The following is a 6,000-nucleotide window of genomic DNA, read 5'->3' as shown; positions in this document are numbered from 1 at the left end:
ATTGGCTTTGGGTGGGGTTTGTGGCAAAGGCAAAATTCTAAACAAGTACCCCTTGGGTTTTAGTCACAATTGTGGTAAGTGGCCAAAAGTATAATACAGTCCCTTAGAAAAGCAATTGTCTGCAGCATAAAAAGCTGTGTTGAAAGTGAAGGGCTTAACCCAATAGTGTCTGGCCACTCAGAAGAATGCCATCCCTATCTAGGGGTGGTTTGCAAATACTAAAACCAAAATAGAAACGATGGACTATTATGAATAATCCTTTATGGGGGAGAGATGATCTGTGAAGAGCATCTGGGATGCCTGTCAGCAGTGATAGGTAACTGTCACATCCCTACCCACTCCTCTAACATCCCTTTCAGGACTGTTGAGGCAGATACCTTCGTGAAGATTCAGAACCATACCATTGAGACCTGAGAAGAAGCAGAGTGGCTCTACCAGAAAGGTGAATATCATGAGTATCAAACCTTGTGGTGCCTAGCCCAGTAGTTCTGGCTGCCTATTACTCACCACTAGCTCATGGACATCCCTCATGAGTGTCTTTCATGCTCACTCCAATGACTGTGGCATCAGTCCCCTACTGGTCTTGGAAGGGGCAAGTTATGTTTCACTGCAACAAACATTGCATCGGGACACTTATAACAAGATATCTATTATTTTCTGCCTAAAAAATGAATCCTCACAACAATTGACTAAGTTTTAATTCAACACTGAGTTGTGGCCCCAGGTCCAGTGAAGATGCTAAGAGCAGGACCAACGAAAGCATTGATATTATGAGATAAACTTCCAACTGCTCCACAGTCCCAAATGGGGGAGCAACGATGGTTTGTTGCTGCCTATGCCTTAACTATACAAACTGGGGAAAATGAGGTCATTTTTGATTGAGTACTGGCCTATATAACCTTGCTGGTTGAGAATCATAAGCCCATGAGAAATGAAAGTCCATTCATTAAATGTCTGCTAGTTGGAAGTCTTATTGTTTGTTGTTCTATAATCTACTGCAGTTATGGATTATGTATAAAATGCTGTTCCAAACTTGGGAGAAGAATTACTAACTGTAAATATGTGTTTATGCCTACAATGTGATTGGAATATATCTAGTTTTTACTGTGACTCTCTCTATATATAACAGCAGTGATGTTCCTTAGGAATCAGTGAAATGACTTTTGCATGGCCAGAGACAATTTAAACTTAGATATTTTTCAATTACAAGCATAAATAACAAATATTCAACATGTTTATTTGCAATTGCTTCCTTCTTCACAAACTATGACAGGAATTGTGGATGGATTAAGATCCTTAAACCCTTTGACATGGATTAAGAGTTGGCCGGAGATCTTCTAGAAGCTATATTAATTATCTGTTCCTATCTGTTTTGTATGTGTTTAGTCCTCAGATGCATGCAACAAACTCTCTGGAGATTAATACAACAAGAAACTACCCGAGCTGTAGTCATTACTTCATAAAAAAAAAAAAAAAAGGGGTGTGTGTGTGTGTGTGTGTGTGTAGAAATGGCTGGAAGCTAAAATGTTTCCATGATGGGTCAGAGGTTAAAATGTTTCCATGAAGCAAAGGAGAGTACAGATCTTAGAACATCAGGGCCTTTCAAGACAGAACACTGTCCTGAACAAACCATAACTGTTATAACTCTTTGCAGAAAGAAACATTTGAGCCCTGCATGACATGGTGAAAATGCAGATGTGATTGCTCTGGCAAAATGTTATCTAAAGAATAAAAAAGTAACTATACTCCCATCCCTGTGATATTCAATAAATACAATGTGGACACTTGGATCAAGGTTCTTTGCCCTTGAGATTCTGAGTCCCTTGTTCCCATCTTTCTACTTCTTGTGTCTCTTTCTTAAGTTCTGTGGCACCTCCCATTTGAGCTCCTATGTTGAGCTGGTCTCAACAATACTTTTTTGAGCAAAAGAAAAAAAAATACTAATCATCATCTTCACCTTCAGCAAGTCATGACCTTTTTGCCAGAGGAGGATCATGCCTCGATGTTGATGGTCACTGACTCATCAGGGTGGTGTTTGCTGAAGTTTGGGGTGGCTGTGGCAATATTTAAAAATAAGACAATGATGAAGTTGGCTTCACCTAGTGACTATTCCTTTCATGAATGATTTCTCTGTAGAAATTGAAACTCTTTAACAGTATTTCACCCACAGTAGAACTTCTTTCAAAATTGGAGTCAATCTCCTCAAACCCTGCCATTGCTTTATCAACTAAGTTGTTGTCATATTCTAGAATCATTCATTATTTCAATGATGTTCACAGCATCTCCACCAGGAGTAGATTCCATCTCAAGAAACCATTTTCTTTCATGTTTCTTATGTTCATTCATAAGAAGGAATTCCTCATCCCTCAAGTTTATCATTGGATTGCAGCAATTCAGTCACATTTTCAAGCTCCAGTTCTAATTTTAATTCTTCTGCTATTTCCATCAGATGGGTAGTTATTTCCTCCATGGACATCTTTAAAATAAATTCTTCCAAACTCCTGTTAATATTGATATTTGACCTTAAGAAATTTATTTCTTATATAATAAGGCTTGAAATTCAAAATGGTTCCTTGAACATGGGCTACAGAATTGATGTTGTGCTGGCAAGCATGAAAACAACATGAATCTCATTGGGCATATCCATTAGAGTTCTTGAGTGACCAGGTGAATGATCAATGATAGGTAATTTTTTTTCAAATGTTTTTAAATGTAATTGCATTTTTTTAAAGATACATAGATCACAAAAAATATTACATTGAAAAAATATAAGAGGTTCCCATATACTCCACACTCCCCCCCCCCCACTCCTCCTACATCAACAACCTCTTTCATCATTGTGGCACATTTATTGCATTTGGTGAATACATTTGGAGCACTGCTGTACTGCATGGATTATAGTTTATATTATAGTTTATACTCTCCCCCGGTACATTCACTGGGTTATGGCAGGATATATAATGTCCAGGATCTGTCCCTGCAATATCATTTAGGACAAATCCAAGTCCTGAAAATGACTCCACATCACATCTCTTCATTCCTTTCCCTGCCCTCAGCAACTATCTTGGTCACTATCTCCACATCAGTAATACAGTTTTTTCCATTGTTAGAGTCACAATAGTTCTATAGTAGAATACCAGTAAGTCCACTCTAATCCATATTTTATTCCTCCATCCTATGTACCCTGGGATGGTGATCAGTAATATTTCAAAAGGATTATTTTTTTCTGAGCAGTAGATCTCTATAGTGGGTTTAAAACATTCAGTAAACCACTTTATAACCATTTTATAAACTGATGTGCTCTCATCCAGGCTTTCTTCTTATATATACAGAGCACAAGCAGAGTAGATTTAACATAATTCTCAAGAGTCCTAGGATTTTCAGAATAGTAAATGAGCATTGGTTTCAACTTCAAATAACCAGCTGCATTATCCCATAACAAGAGAGTCAGCCTATCCTTTGAAACTTCAAAGCCAGCAGTTGACTTCCTCTCTAGCTATGAAATTCTTAAATGGAATCTTATTCTGAAAGAAGGCTATTTTGTCTACATTGAAAAAGTGTTGTTTAGTATAGCCCTCTTCATCATACATCTTGGCTAGATCTTCTGGATAACTTTCTGCAGCTTCTGCATCAGCACTTGCTGCTTCCCCTTGCACTTTTATGTTATGGTTCCAGCTTCTTTCAATAAACCTCATTAACCAAACTCTGTTAGCTTCCTAGCTCCTCTCTGCCTTCATAGAAGTGAGGAGAGTTAAATCCTTGCTCTGGATTAAGTTTTGGCTTAAGGGGATGTCTTGGCTGGTTTGATCTTCTACCTAGACCACTAAAACTTTCTCCATACCAGCAGGGAAGCTATTTCCCTTTTTATCATTGGCTATCTGTTTGGACAAGAGTTAAAGTTTTCAGCCTATCTAGGCTTTTGACATGACTTCCCCACCAAGTTTAATCATTTCAAAGATTTAATTTAAAAGCTCTTCTTTTCACTTGAACACTTAGAGTCCCTTGTAGGATTATTCATTGGCCTAATTTCTATATCTTTGTGTCTCAGGGAATAGGGAGTCTTGATGAGAGAGAGAGATGAGGAACAGCTAGTGCATGGAGCAGTCAGAACAAAGACAACATTTATCATGAAGATTGCTGTCTATAAGGGCGCAGTTCATGGTATCCCAAAACAATTATACTATTAACGTTACACATCACAGATTACCATTACAGATATAATGATAATGGAAAAGTTAGAAATATTGCAAAAATTACCAAAATGTGTCACAGGAATGAAACATGAGCATACGCTTTTGGAAGAACTTGCCTGACACAGGTTGCCACAAATGTTCAATTTGTAACAAACAAACAAACAAACAAACAAAAACTCTATGTATGTGAAGAACAATAAAAACAAAGCTCAATGCAACAAGTTATGCCTATAGTTAAATGACAAATAATATTCAATTGTATATTGCTTCATCTAGTTATAGACTAACATTTGAATGTTTGATCTTTATGGTGATTTTGGGAAGGAATTTCTTTGATCATGTGGTTTTTTTTCTTAAATTCTTCTTCTATAGATACTCTGAGATGGTGACAAATAAATGTACTTTTAGATGTCTTGATGCAAATTTCTGTTAAATGATGACTTAACAATTTAAAATATCCCTGCAATATAAAAACAACTTTTACCTTAATAATTTGTGGAAAATATTTTTTCATCTTAACTAATTAGATAGAAGAAAATTTTTTTTACTATTATCCTGTGATAAATAACTAGGTCAAACTCAGTTTTTTATTATCAAGCACATCCCTCTGCAATGTGCATATGTGCTGCTGACCTCTCTCTTGTACTGTGTGATCTGATAATATTTATCCTGCTTCAACAGTGCTGCCACCCTATGGGCCACATGTTCACAGAGATAACTTAGCATCGATAAGTGATACCTTTGAAAACTTTCTTCATTAATGTTTCCTGAATAGTAGGTTATTAGAGCAGTGGTGATGCCATGACCCTTGGTTCAGTGATATTTTCCACAACATTCCATTTTAACCTTATCCTGGATCTGTTTGCTTCTAAATGCATAGATGATAGAATTGAGCTTGGGAGGAAATAGTAGATAGAGGTTAGCAAACATGATGTATACCACTTGGGGCACATGATGGCCAAAGCTATGGGTTAGGAAAGTAAAGAGCACTGGGATATACAAAACTAAGATTACACAGATATGGGAAGCACATGTGCCAAAATCTTTGAACCAGGCTTCAACAGAGGGCAACTGCAGCACAGTTCTCAAAATCATGACACAGGAGATACTGATGATGATTATATCAAAGCCACCCACAGAGAAGGCTGCAAAGAGCCTGTATCCATGACTGATTCTACTGTCAGCATATTCAGCTTCAGCATAACCATATGCTCACAGTGTAATTGAGGAATGACCCAGTTGAGGCAGAAGGGCATTCTGGAGACCATGAAGTAGAAGGGGTTCACCCACAGCATCTCTCTTATCATCACAGTTGTCCCCAGTTTACCCACAACAGATGGGGTCAAGATATTGGAGTGATACAGTGGGAAGCAGATAGTCACACAGTGGTCCAAGACCATGGTCATGAACACCCCAGGCTCCACCAAAGAGAACGCATGAATGAAGAACACCTGGATGAGGAAGGCATGGTATTCAATCTCATGAGCAATATTTTAGGTTGAGAGGAGGAGGAGAGGAACAGACCAGTGATAGCCAGCATGGCCAGAAAGAGGTACATGGTTTCATGGAGCATGTATCAGTTCGGATTATATGAAGGTCAGTAATATTGCCTAGTACAGTAAAAGCATATATAGCACAGAACGGAAAGCAGTTCAGAAGTGGGAATTCTCAAGTCCTGGGATTCCAAGCAGAATAAAGATCACAGAATGAGAAGAGCTGTTCCTGGAAGTCAACATCATGGATAGGCTAATTTGTTCTCTATTGGGGAGATATTACTTTCTGCAGATGATAACAATCAAAGGAATTA

General features: G+C 37.9%; 1 pseudogene; it reads right to left on the bottom strand.

The window, feature by feature from the left end:
• Positions 1-5,006: 5,006 nt before the first annotated feature.
• On the bottom strand, positions 5,007-5,929 carry LOC131280248 (olfactory receptor 52R1-like; annotated as a pseudogene).
• Positions 5,930-6,000: the final 71 nt, after the last annotated feature.

The sequence above is a fragment of the Dasypus novemcinctus genome, chromosome 10 (genome assembly GCF_030445035.2).
Source record: "Dasypus novemcinctus isolate mDasNov1 chromosome 10, mDasNov1.1.hap2, whole genome shotgun sequence".
Lineage (NCBI taxonomy): Eukaryota > Metazoa > Chordata > Mammalia > Cingulata > Dasypodidae > Dasypus > Dasypus novemcinctus.
Note: the sequence above shows the minus strand (reverse complement) of the source record. Positions and strands in the feature narration are given on the sequence as shown.